The sequence below is a fragment of the Bombina bombina genome, chromosome 2 (assembly GCF_027579735.1).
Source record: "Bombina bombina isolate aBomBom1 chromosome 2, aBomBom1.pri, whole genome shotgun sequence".
Lineage (NCBI taxonomy): Eukaryota > Metazoa > Chordata > Amphibia > Anura > Bombinatoridae > Bombina > Bombina bombina.
Genome location: NC_069500.1, coordinates 969978388 through 969992749, shown reverse-complemented (window position 1 = coordinate 969992749; position 14362 = coordinate 969978388). Strand labels below are relative to the sequence as shown.

General features: G+C 39.2%; 1 pseudogene; it reads left to right on the top strand.

Moving 5' to 3' along the window:
• The first annotated feature begins 6339 nt into the window (after positions 1–6339).
• On the top strand, positions 6340–11004 carry LOC128649922 (uncharacterized protein C4orf54-like; annotated as a pseudogene).
• Positions 11005–14362: the final 3358 nt, after the last annotated feature.

The following is a 14362-nucleotide window of genomic DNA, read 5'->3' as shown; positions in this document are numbered from 1 at the left end:
GTGTGGTTATTTCAGGTTGGAATATTAATGTGATAGAAAATTAAGAAGTAGGGTTTAAGTGTTTAATGGCAAACGAATGGAAGCTTCTAAGCCCCTATACTTTCTGTACCTCACATTTAATGTGAGATGGCCCAGGAAGGCACAGGCTATATAGTTAGTTTGCTTGCCTAGTCCCTCTCACTACTGATCTTGGTTGTATGTTGCCCTTAACTTATTTTGTGTTCCTGTCTCAGTCACATTGTCATTGTGTATATCACTCACCAGGGAGTGTATGTTTGTTGATGCCTTTGGCCAATGTTTTTGTTGCTGCTAGTGTGAGCAGGCTTGTTTCCCCCCACAATACTATTGCTCAGGCCCATCCTACAGTATGTCTTTTGTGGCTGCTGTCTGTCTGCTTTGCCCCTTTTATGCTGCATGCTCCTATCACTGCAATAGAAGAGGTATATGTTATTGCAAAATAAATGGACAGGAAAATGCCTTGCTTTATTACATTTCAAAAACACTAATGATATAGCAGAATTTTGAGTGCCTAGGACAGCACAAAACTTAAATATGCCTCTGATGTGTGTACAAATATGTATTTATGTATTTACAGACATATATACACATATACACATAAATACATATGTATAAACACTCACACACACACACACATATATATATATGCATTGGAACCCTTTGCAGTCAAGTAGCAGAAAACATGAAAAATCATATTTATGCAATAATCATATTTAGTAAAGTGTTTAAAGGGACAGTCTACACCAGAATTTTTATTGTTTTAAAAGATAGATAATCCCTTTATTACCCATTCCCCAGTTTTGCATAACCAACACAGTTATATTAATATACTTTAAACCTCTGTGATTATCTTGTATCTAAGCCTCTGCAAACTGCCCCTTTTTTTCAGTTCTTTTGACAGACTTGCAGTCTAGCCAATCAGTGCTTGCTCCCAGATAACTTCACGTGCACGAGCACAGTGTTATCTATATGAAATACATGAACTAACACCCTCTAGTGGTGAAAAACTGTTAAACTGCAATCTGAAAAGAGGTGGCCTTCAAGGTCTAAGAAATTAGCATATGAACCTCCTAGGTTAAACTTTCAACTAAGAATACCAAGAGAATAAAGCAAAATTGGTGAGAAAAGTAAATTGGAAAATTGTTTAAAATTACATGCTCTATCTGAATCATGAACGTTTATTTTGGCCTAGACTGGCCCTTTAACTATGTATTTATTGTATAAGGGAATATGTTCTATGTATTGATATATAGATATTCCTATATATATCTTTATATATCTATACCTATATATATATATATATATATATATATATATATATATAATATATAATATATATAGGTATAGGTTCTTTAGATACATAAAAACCATCAAATACATATAGAAATATCTATTCATGATTAATTAGAATATATTCTGCTATGTGTAGAACAATGAAATGTGAAACATTAATATTTCATGCTGGGTTAGCGGACTTGAGAGAACCTGATCGGGTTTGCGTGCGATTAAGGGTGTTAGGTTTTTTCCACTTTTCTCACGCTTTTGAAGTATATGAGGGACTACGTTAACATGGCAATTCACTACAAAAGGCCCTTTTGAGGGCCCCCAAAAGGCCCTTTTAAGGGTCTTTGGTAGTTTATTTTAGATTAGGCTTTTTTATTTTGTGGTATTTTTTTTTTAAAGGGTATTAGAATAGAAATAATTTTTATTTTTTGGGATAATTTTGTTTTTGTTTTTTGTAATGGTAGGTTTTTTTATTTTTGTAATGGTAGGTTTTTTATTTTTGGAATGGTAGGTTTTTTTATTTTTGTAATGGTAGGTTTTTTATTTTTGTAATGGTAGTTTTTTTATTTTTGTAATGGTAGGTTTTTTATTTTTGTAATGGTAGGTTTTTTATTTTTGTATTTATTTTAACTAGGTAGTTATTAAATAGTTAATAACTATTTACTAACTAGTCTACCTAGTTAAAATAAATACAAACTTACCTGTGAAATAAAAATAAAACCTAAGCTAGCTACAATATAACTATTCGTTATATTGTAGCTAGATTAGGTTTTATTTCACAGGTAAGTATGTATTTAGTTTTAAATAAGTATTATTTAGTTAATAATTGTAAGTTTAATTTAGCTATATTTTAATTATGTTAAAGTTAGGGGTTGTTAGGGTTACATTAGGGTTAGGTTTAAGGGTCAATATAGTTTAATTTAGGTTGTTGCAATGTGGGGGCTGGCGATTTAGGGGTTAATAGGTTTATTTAGTTGATAATTGTAAGTTTAATTTACCTCTATTTTAATTATGTTAAAGTTAGGGGGTGTTAGCGTTATGTTAGGGTTACATTAGGGTTAGGGTTAGGGGTTAATAGGTTTATTTAGTGGTAGTGATGTGGGAGGCCAGAGGTTTAGGGGTTAATAGGTTTATTTAGTTGCAGCGATGTCGGAGAGCGGCGGAATAGGGATTAATATATTTATTATAGTGTGGGCGATGTTGGGGTGCGGCGGAATAGGGGTTAATAACTTTAGTATAGTGGTGGCGATATCGGGAGTGGCAGATTAGGGGTTAATACTTATATTTAGGTGTCAGCGACGTCGGGGGCAGCAGATTAGGGCTGTTTAGACGTGCGGTTTATGTTAGGGTGTTAAGTTTTAAACCGTATTTTCTTTTCCCCATAGATATCAATGAGGCTGCGTTACAGAGCTTTTCTTTCTGCGATCGCAGGTGTTAGATCTTTTTCTGACCCGCTCTCTCCTTTGATGTCTATGGGGAAAGCGAGCACGAGCACGTCAAAACATTGCTTGTTTTTGGTGCGGTATGCAGTTCAATGCAACCATATCGCCTGCACAAGCCTGGTTTTTTAAAACTTGTAATGGCAGCTCTATAGGGGATTAAATAACGCCACTTTTGTTGCATTCATTAATTTACCTATTGCGCTCAATACTCGTAATCTAGGCGACTGTTTTTTCTTTATTACTTTAAAACTAAGTCCACCAAAATTCTTTTAAAAAAAAGTAAAAAACGTCTCTTAGTTTTGAAATTAAATAATTTTAATTGTACATTGAACATTACATTTGATCTCTCTGTAAAATGGAAAGTAAACCAACATTAAAAATACATAAATTATTTGTATATTGCCTGCATTTGCTGTGAGATACTTCTGAAAAGTGTGCTTGTTCCATTCTCTCCTGAGGCCACACCATTCTACACAGTCATTGGTCATCTGTCCCTAATTTTTTTAAACAAAGGGATCAGGAACAGAACATGGATCCTATTAAGCCTTTCAAGAGATGTATCTGTGGACTGCTCTTGATTTGAAAAACTTTTTTCAATTTAGATTTTAAAAAATGACAGTATCAAATAGAGATATGTATTCAGCCAATACATGAACAGTCAATAAACGGACAAAGAATTAATAATTACATCACTAAATCGATTCGTTCATTTGTTCATGCTATTTGGCACCAAAAAAAGTGCAGAAAGGGAGAGGAATAAAGGGAAGGAGCAATATTGTTTGTCTAATCCACTCCTTTGTTTGTAACAATGTACAGGCTGGACATTTTTTGTGTCCATTGTCCCCTGTCCAGTCCTGCCATAGTATTACAAATGTTTGATGTTATGAACAGCAAGTCAGACACTAAATGTTGGTCTTAACCATACAGGCTTGTCCAATCAGTCATTTTCAATCACTTTGATTAGAGCCATTGGAATGTGCAGTTGTGTGACTTCTGTGCCTCTGTGAGCTAGTCATTGACTCAAATTCAGTCAGCGAGTTATATGTTCTGTCAACATCAAAATATAAGTTCTTTTAATTTGTTTAATTTCTATAATGTAAAGTTTTTGTTAAAATTAGTTGTATATATTTGCTGTTCCCATTGAAAATAATGGTAACTAATCTGAACTGATCTGAACCAGCTGAAATCTCAAGCTGATACTTACCTTGTTCCTGTGTCTGCTGACTCTCAAGCCGATACTTACCTTGTTCCTGTGTCTGCTGACTCTCAAGCTGATACTTACCTTGTTCTTGTGTCTGCTGACTCTCAAGCCGATACTTACCTTGTCCCTGTGTCTGCTAAATCTCAAGCTGATACGTACCTTGTTCCTGTGTCTGCTAAATCTCAAGCTGATACTTACCTTGTTCCTGTGTCTGCTGACTCTCAAGCTGATACTTACCTTGTTCCTGTGTCTGCTGACTCTCAAGCTGATACTTATCTTGTTCCTGTGTCTGCTGACTCTCAAGCTGATACTTATCTTGTTCCTGTGTCTGCTGACTCTCAAGCTGATACTTATCTTGTTCCTGTGTCTGCTGACTCTCAAGCTGATACTTATCTTGTTCCTGTGTCTGCTGACTCTCAAGCTGATACTTATCTTGTTCCTGTGTCTGCTGACTCTCAAGCTATTTACCTTGTTCCTGTGCCTGCTAACTCTCAAGCTGATATTTACCTTGTGCCTGTGTCTGCTGACTCTCAAGCTGATATTTACCTTGTGCCTGTGTCTACTGACTCAACTTGATACTTACCTTGTTCCTGTGTCTGCTAAATCTCAAGCTGATACTTACCTTATCACTGTGCCTACTAAATCTCAAGCTGATACTTACCTTATTACTGTGCCTACTAAATCTCAAGCTGATACCTTATTACTGTGCCTACTAAATCTCAAGCTGATACCTTATTACTGTGCCTACTAAATCTCAAACTGATACTTACCTTATTACTGTGCCTACTAAATCTCAAGCTGATACTTGCCTTGCTCCTGTGCCTGCTAAATCTCAAGCTGATACTTTGTTCCTGTGTCTGCTGACTCTCAAGCTGATACCTTGTTCCTTGTTCCTGTCTAATGTTACTCTACAAAACTAACCTCAATTTTTTTTTTTTTTTTTTTTGTCTGCAATTTAAAACTGGGCACATGATTAGAAGAAAAAGCTTAAAGGGACACTCAAGTCAAAATTAAACTTTAATGTGTCAGATAGAGCATGCAATTTTAAACAACTTTCCAATTTACGTCCATCAACAAAATGTACAGTCTTTTTATTTTTTACAATTTTTGAGTTACCAGCTCTTACTGAGCATGTGCAAAAATTCACAGAATATATGTATATGCCTTTGTGATTGACTGATGGCTGTCACATGGTACAGGGGGAGTGGAAACAAACATAACTGAAATTTGTCAGAAAAAAAATCTACTATTTATTTGAAGCTCAGACTAAGTGCTATTGCATTGTCTTGTTATCTTGCATTTGTTGATAATGTAAATCTGCTGTATTCACTGGTCTCTCAGATGATGCAACATCCAATTGGCTGATTTTAGCCCAGCTTTAAAATACTACAGAAGCTGGTGATTTAACACACAGTTTTAAAAACTTTGCAACTTATTTGGGTCTGATCCAGATTCTCATTCTTTATTTGTCTTAATATGATTATTAAGAATAAATATTTGTTCATCATCAATTATCAAACCTAAGTCAGAAATTTAGTGTGTAACTTTATGTTCATAGTATTAAATCTGCACAGTGCACATAAAAGGCTGTGGCCCCTGAATTATTTACATTATTGACAGGAAATCTCAACTTTCCAAGAAGCAAATAGGGTGTTTTATGTCTTAATAAATGTCATGTGATCACTGTAGTAAGAGTTATCTCTTTGTTATATTTTCTACTAGTTGCAATTTTGTTTTTATTTTTGTCCAAATCTCTTGCTATTTTTATGGCATAGTGTGAAAAAAACTCAAAAACTTTCTTTGCAAAGTGTACAATATTTTTTTTTCTTTAATAATTCTACTTAACTTTATTCACCTTAACCTTCCATCTATCTGTCTGTCTCTCTCCCTCTGTCTGTTCTCACCTACTAACATTACATACATGGGACAGTTCTGAGCAGATTGTTTAATAGTTCACTAACTAATGTCTATTAGTTTAATAACAAAAATATTCTGTCACTTGTACAATAAGATTATTTTACATTGTTCGCCTGCCAGTTGTATTTACTCTTCATTTTTTTAACAGAATAGATTACAGTGTAGCAAATGTTTAGCGAAGTGTAAAAATATGAGAATTCATAGTAGGAGACAGAAATGCAATGGGATGTTGGCTGGTTTAACTCCTTGACTTCCAAAGTATCTGCAAATGCACCAGTCATTTGAATGCCAGTGCGCAATGCGCTGCAGCCATGTTTGCCTCTCAAGAGGTTAATGTTATCTGTACCCAGTCTTTCGGTGGGACAATACTATACAGTACAAAGGAATGAAATAAATTCCGTGTCAGCCCCCTATCCATCCCCAGAGCCACTCTCCCAGTCAATGTCACGTAAAACGCTCTCAGAGTGACGTGTGAATCCCATTCAGGAAAAGAAGAATTTGCCATGTGCATAGCCCTCATTTGTGGGGGGTAGAGGGCCGGGGCTGCTCCTGTGCTCTGCCGGTGCCACTCAGACTGACAGCTGGGCGCCTGGCAGACACAAGCAGAAGCAGACATGCAGCAGGCAGCCTTGGTACATAGGGACACTCCGAGCAAAACACTTCACAAAGGGGGAGAACAAGAGACCACATATGTGGAAATACCGAGAAAGCCCGGAGGCAGCCCCCCTAGAGTCACTGTCACTTTGGCTGGGAGGGTGGCTATGGGGAAGACCACTGGAGCCTCAGTGACTTCAGCAGGGAAGAAGCACGAAGCAGAGCCCCTTGGAGAAGACATATCCAGCCCGCTTGGCCAGCTCCCAAGTACAGGAGGGGAGAGATCAGAGGACACAGAGTCCTGCACTTCCTCACAAGCTGATAATGACAGCGACCCCCGGTCTACCGACCACTCTCCGGTCTGTGCCAACGACGAGGCGCACTACATCACCACCCACGAGATCCAGCTCTGTGAGGCAGACCAGGAGCCCGATTACCCTGCGTTTAGCTTGGCCCCCTCCACCTGGGGGGCCCCCGCAGACAGCGCCCCCTGCCCATTTCTAGAGTATGCTTCGTTTGACAGCCAAAGGGGCAGCCCCACCGATGTGGACAGCAGCTACTACTTGAGCACCACGAGCGACCCCAACCCTACTGACAGCACCGAGTTGGTCAGCACTTATTCAGAAAGCGATACCTCCCCGAGCTTCTGCAACAGAAACACTAGGGATAAAGAAGCCAGCTCGGAAGGGGCTCAGTCCAAAGATACCGGGATACCCTCTGGCCAGATCCTCCTATCAATCAAAACTGCATCCAAGGCTATAAATGAGCCTAGCAACGCAGGGGCAAAGCAAAACACCGCCCATGTGGATGCCAAGAATGATACAGACATGAGCTACTGTGTATCCAGAGCTAACGAGAGCAAGCAGCACCAGTTTTACCCCCAGGCTGCCGGATTGGAAGGGCACAGGCTGGTGGCAATACCTGCTAGACTGCATGCTCGAAGTGGGGTCCATGCTGGCATATCCAGTGGCGCTTCTAGTGCTGTCAGCGAACTAGACGATGCAGATAAGGAGGTTCGCAACTTGACTTCTAGGGCATTTCGCAGCCTGGCTTACCCTTACTTTGAAGCTATCAACTTCAGCTCCAGCGAGTCCACCACTTCACTCTCAGACCAGAACATAGGGATCAACAGTTGGTCCACTTACCTTGACTGGAAAGGAAGCACCCTCTTGTCTCAGAAAACAGAGCACAGCCTGCTGTCCCATCACAAGTCGGCAAAAGCAGCTGCCACTGCCACGTTTGGTTTGCAGAAAGCTATAAAAGATGTTCCCAAGGACAAGGTATATTTACAAGCCAACAAGTCGCAAACCAAAGCTTTCGAATTGGTTGTCAGTGAGGTGGCAACTAAGGATACCTCCGGAGGGAAACCCATTTGCACTGCCAGTCGCATCAAGTCTGGATCTAGGGTAGTTACTTTGACAGAGACCCTGAACTTCAGCAGCAACATAAAAACGACCAGTGCTGAGAACTTACAAGCCAGTAAGGCTTCTGAACATGCCCAAGCTCAGTTTGCAAGGATGAGGTTACAGAGCCACTGCCAACAGGGATGGGTGCGCACGAGGTTAGCAAAGCGACCTCCACTGCTGCAGAAGCCATGGAAGGTGCACAGAAGTCAAAAATTGCCTCTAGTCTTCTTAAGAATGTAATCTCCAAAAAAATGCAACTAGAACAGGAATTCAAGATGGAAAGAGGGGAGCTCACCGATACATCCCAAAAAGCTCGATCTAACTCTGCAGCATCTAAAGAAGCAGAAACTTCCAAGGAGAAGGGGATTCAGAGGCAGAATTCCAAGTTTTCTGAGGCTGGATCAGATTTGACCTTAGTCAGTAGTGAGGATCTAGGAGAGTTTTTTGATGTCAAAGCTTCAACACCTAAAGACTTCGCTCCAGTTGAAGGAAGTGTAAATAAACAGATCTGCCATTTTGAGTCTCACCGGGAAGAAAGTGTTTCTGACACTAAAAAAAGTGCATCTGAAGCTATGAAAGGTATATTCCTGCGTAGTCAAAATAGTGCCTTTAGGTCTTGGAAAGAAAGAGAAATTGAAAAAATGGAAAAGAAAATAGAAGAAAAAGTGGCCAAGGCTAGAAAAATAAAAATACCACTGGAAAGAGACTGGAGAGCAGAATTTGGAGAGATATCCAATAATACATCTACCAAAATGTCACGTTTATTTGTGCCTGGGATACAACACATCCCTAAGGAAAAGCAAGCAGTGAAACAAGCTACTAAATATTCTGTGTCTACTTACGCACATCAGAGTTGTTTTAGCAGAAATGAAAATGATATTAAGATAGAAAAGCTACACGTCCTGGAGGCCACTGCTAGCAGGATCACACCTAGGATTACCCCCAAGCCCCAGGAGATCAAGCTAAAATTGGGACTGGTGTCAGAGAGCAAAGATAGTCCTTTCAATATAGCTAAGCTGTTAACACCAAGCCTAGCCTCTGGTGCCGCCAGTCTTTCCAAGGCAGCAGAAGAGCTTAGGAACCAAGTCCCCTCCAGGTCTGAGGTACTAGAGAAAATGCCTCAATTCTTGGTGAGAGATGTGAGAGACCCCAAACCCAAAGCCCAAGGAAACATTCACCAAGTTAGAGACGTGAGGAAGCTTTTAAAAAGCTCATATCACCAAGACCCAGTTGACAACAGTGACAAAGGCAGCGTTTTGTCTGATCAAAGCAATACAGATCCCAAATCAAAGTTGTCGGTAGCTTCCAAGATCTCTTCAGCTTTGTCACCAATAGTGATCACTTGTCAAGCCGTGAAGAACAAAGAGGTAGGTGGACAGGCTGAGGGCATGACTGCTGTAGACGACAACGCAGACACCGTCCTAGTGCACCGGGCATCAGGAAGGCTCCCAGTTGCAACAATAGCCCCTAATAAAACAGGCCCCAGGATGCCTGTTGTGAAGATCGTTTCCAAGGCTTCCAAGTGGAAACAAGAAAAACCCAAGGAGCCAGAGGTAAAACATACACCTGAGCCAAAGTCACCTCAGTCTCAAGGTGCCCTTGAGAAACTCACCGCTGCTGTAAAGACAATGGAGCAGCTGTACGTAATTGATAAAAAAGAGTGGAGGCGAAAGAGTAACCCAGAACCCCTAATGGGAAGTCACGTATTGTCCCTTATTAACTATGAAAAGACAGGAAACGAGAACAAAATTAATACCACCACCGAGGAATACAGGGCGAAGTCTGGACCTGTAGAAGCTGTGGAGCCCAGGAAAGTGCTCCAACCTCCCTTCACCAGGGCTCCAGAACCGCTGGTACGCAGGAATTCTTATCCGAACGCAGATAAGAGCCAGACTAAGCCAACGGTGACAGAGAACAAGACTCCAGCGAAGATATTCCAGGTGCCAAGATTCGGAGAACAGAAGAGTCAGGAGAAGGCTGAGAAGAACACAGCAATTGGTAATCGAAGCGTGTTCACAGTGAGTGCTGCGCCGGTGAAAAACAAGCAGCAAAGTGTAGAGTCCTCGATTAATAACTTAAACAAAAGACCTCAGCCTCCCAACTCTCTGAATATTCGCCACCAGTCCGCACAAGAGGACAAGAAAGCGGATACAATAACCACACCTCAAGGCCGGAAGGCCAGCGCTGATTTTGAGAACTACCTCGCTCTTCCAGTTAGAATGACAAGTGAGGGGACAGCAGCAAAGCCACCGGTGACTGGCAGCGCCCGTGAAACTGCTGCGATCTCCCGCGAACCCACTACCAACATCCGCGAACCGGCTGCGTTCTGCAGCTTGCCGCCCTTCAGCGCCAAATCCCAAGCACCCAGCCCCAAGAGTCCCCTCAGAGCCCCCACTGACTGGCGAAGCAAACTAAGGGAAGGAGTTCAGCCTAACAGGGCATCGTCTGCAGGATCCGACTTACAGTCCCCTGACTCTGTTCCCCCTGCCACTATCTACCACCATCCGCAACCTCCTATGCCAGTCAATCTACCCAGCGCTCCCATCTTTTACTCCTCACCCATATCTTCTACACCCCTACAGAGATATATCCCCAGCAGACCCAACGCAAAATGCTAGTGGATCTAGCAACAGGACAGTATTATCTCGTGGATACTCCAGTTCAACCAGTAAAAAGAAGACTTTTTGATCCTGAAACAGGACAATACGTGGAAGTACCCGTTCCACCTCCCCCTGTTACCCCCAGTTCCCATCCATATGCCCACAACTTGCTCTCAGCCCAGGGGCATATGGTGCAGCCTACATGTTTTACCCCGGCTTTATGTCAACGGGCACCCCCACCATGCTACCAGCTAACACTTTGCAGAGACAACTTTCCCACTCCAGCAGCGATCACAGCTTTGAGATGTCAGGTATTGAGTCTCACCCAGAAGTAAACATTGCAGATGGTCCATATTACCTGGCCACAGGGTCTTCAACAACAACTTCGACACCTGGACAAGCCACAAATGTCCCCAGAGGGTCCTATAACCTGCCCTGATGGCAAGCAGGTAATCAGCATTATGTCCCAGCCAGGACCACGTATTGTGGCACCACCCTCATTTGATGGCAATACCATGAGGTTTGTTGTGGAGCACAGATGAGATTCTAGGTAAGTTACACATTTTCTTTATTCCATAAGTGCCCTACTCTTCTTTGGATAACATTTACCCACATTTGTTTTGCAAAGCAATCCTTGTAATTTTTATTAAAGTTATTGACAGAGTAACTGTAAGAACATGAACTAATCTGTCAATTTACTATAAGAAATGCTCCAGATTATAATTAAAAGTGCACTATCTTGTTGTGTATTTTACTTTTGTAGTGGTGTAGAGTTAAAAAAAAAATATTATCATAGGTATTTTATTAATTTTCGTGGTAAATCCATGCAAATCTACCAAATTGTTAATATATTAAATTGTTAATGATGTCAATGTTGATAAGTGATGTGAAAATAATCTAAACATAATTGTACAATGAATGCCATCACAAGGGGCATGTTACTTGTTCTATGATTTTTAATCTTTCATTATGGAAGTTTCTATACTGAATAAAACATTTAAATTCTGAAGGAGTCCTCCTTGTACCACCTGTGAGGTGCACTGTTATTTTCAATTTTTAAAATCCAAAAGCTTTTACTTAATCTTTTTGTCATGCAATATGTGGGTGTCTGAGTTAAACTGCTGCCCTTTCCTATGATGACAGACAAGAATTGAGAAGAATCAAGTATCATATCCCTTTAAAATAAATGCTTGCAACAACTTATGCATTTCTCATCATATTCAACTGAAACTCTGTAATTTCTCAAAGTGTAACATTTCATAGTCACTTGCTTTCCTTATATTGAATCAAAAGTTTAGTCATGTAAAGAAAATATGAATTGATTTATGAGTGTGTGTGTGTGTGTTGACTGTGGATAAATTCTACATCATATACAATATAGAGCAAATAAATATCTATTGGATAGAAGTGGGATTTTCTTCTTTGCAACAGCTGACTCAATACATACACTTTATTAGTCGGTGTATGCAGAATACATAGTTAAGTGCTAATATGAGATATTTCTCTACAGTCTGACCAGCATTGTGTTCCCTGTAGAGATTTTATATTCAACATTTTCTAATTAGAGTCCCCATTAGATTTGGTAACCAATTTTAGAATCATTATTTGTAAACTATAGTCTTCTTAATACAACTTAAAAGGACAGTAAAACACATTGTAAGACATTTCTATTTTGCAGCTAAAAAAACATAGCACCAAATCCTTAATGGTTTTTTTTTTTTTTAAAATAATATCCTTTTTCTGCAATTATTTTTTAATTGCCAAACTCCCCCCCCCTCCTCCATTTGCCTTTGTTGGAGGAGCCAATGTGGGCTTTAGTCAGCAGACTACCAGGCTAGCAACAGTCATAGTTAGTACAAAATGCATTTATTTGCAGTTATTATCAGTTAAAGCCAATTAGGGATAGGTATGTGTAGCAGAGCTAGCCTTAATAAGTCAGCAGGGGCATTTCAAGTTCTGAGTATTAGAAATGGCCAATTTTCAGAGCTAAATTACACAAAAAGGGAGCAACATAAATAATTAAGATATATTGAAAAGTTGTTTCATTATGCATAACTAAACATTTTGTACAGAAATCTCAAGGTGTTTACTGTCCCTTTAACATGGTAACTGGTAAAGTAATAGTCTACTCTAGATGACCCTGCTTATGCTTGCAGGTGTCACTGTGTCACAAAACAAGTAGTCACTTTCTTTCAGCCTCTCTTTTTCTTTATCTTTCATTATTGCTTTAAATATATTTTAAACACCATTAATGTGATATAAAGGTCAAAATGCATTATGTGTCCATTAGAAAAAATGCCTATATTAAAAGTAATAACTGTTTCAGCAGCATATGCACATATGCTACATGTGACTAGTGGATCAAGATTCAATCACCATGTCTACACAATGATCTGGTGGTGGTGTGTCTTGTTTCACTGAAGAAATCATTTTGTGCTGTACAAGCCACTGCTGACTCTCAGAGAAGGTAGTGTTTGAATGCTGATGCATAGTGCACTTTTACTAGAAGCATTTTTGCTAATGGAAGTATAGTAAAAAAATGTTTGTATTCCAAGGCGTGAGAAATGTGTTCAATATGTAGGAGCTACCCCTTAGATTTAGGAGCCATGTACTTTTGGTCTATCCTTGGTAGATATATAGATAGATAGATAGATAGGTAGGTAGATAGATAGATAGGTATATATATATATATATATATATATATATATATATATATATATATATATATATATAATATATATATATATATATATATATATATATATATATATAATAGCAATTGTCAGCATTTGCTTTACAACAACAACAAAAAAGTTATCACTTTATGTCACAAGTATTTTATCTTACATGTTCCCAATAAAAAATAGCTATGGAAACCTTTTTAGTGCTTTAAACTTAATGATAATAATAATAATCCTAGAAACAGGGAACAATTAATCTCTGGTCCTCTGCAGTCTACAATGACTATGCAAGAGCTCCTGCCATCATACTCACTATATATCATAGTTTACAGGGAGAAACCTTCTGGGGTAAAACAATGATCACTAAGTGGTTGATCACAACGTATCTAATGATTTTCTGCAGAAAATCACCATTACAATCTATGGGGGTATATTGTAAAGAAATAATTTGTTACATTTTTCCTCAAATGTTACTATCTATACAAGTATGGACATAGTTTACACCTGCACAGGGCTACCCAGATACACTTAATTATATATATATATATATAGCCATGTACTACAAGTGGTGAAAGTGAAACTATAGTCAAAGCAAATGGAAGTGAACAGAGAATGGGCCTTTCTTGTCATCACATGGAGTGTATACATATCTGAGTGTCACACATCAGTCTGCATGTCACATGCAGGACATTCTGTGCATGTGCACAGACCTCTCAAGATCATCTGGCTTGGCTACAGCTTCTATCTGCAAGGTGACTTACTGGGTAATTCAATATGGTTTGCAGCAGCTGTTTCAGCTACTGTTATGTGAAAATATCCACTGAAGCACTTTGGAGTTTTAAGCTGAAATTATTTCTCAGAAATATTGATCTCCTTATTTTATTATTAATTACATTTCATCCTAACTATGTATAATGTAATTGAGAGGCAGCATGAAATATATGTTAATTAAAGTGATTGTAAACTTTAACAAATTAAAGCCCAGTATCAAATAATAATCTTAAAAACAGGGGTACTTTAATTAATTAAAGTTTACAATGACATTTATTTTTTAAAATACTTTGGTAAACATAACGCTGATCCTCCGCCTGCACCTGCTGCTTCATTAGCATATCAATGACAAATCTGGCTTCCTCCAATCGTTGTTGTTGCCCCATGAAGCTGGACGCAAAAGGGGCACACAATGATTGGAGGAAGCCAGATTCGTCATCATCAGCAG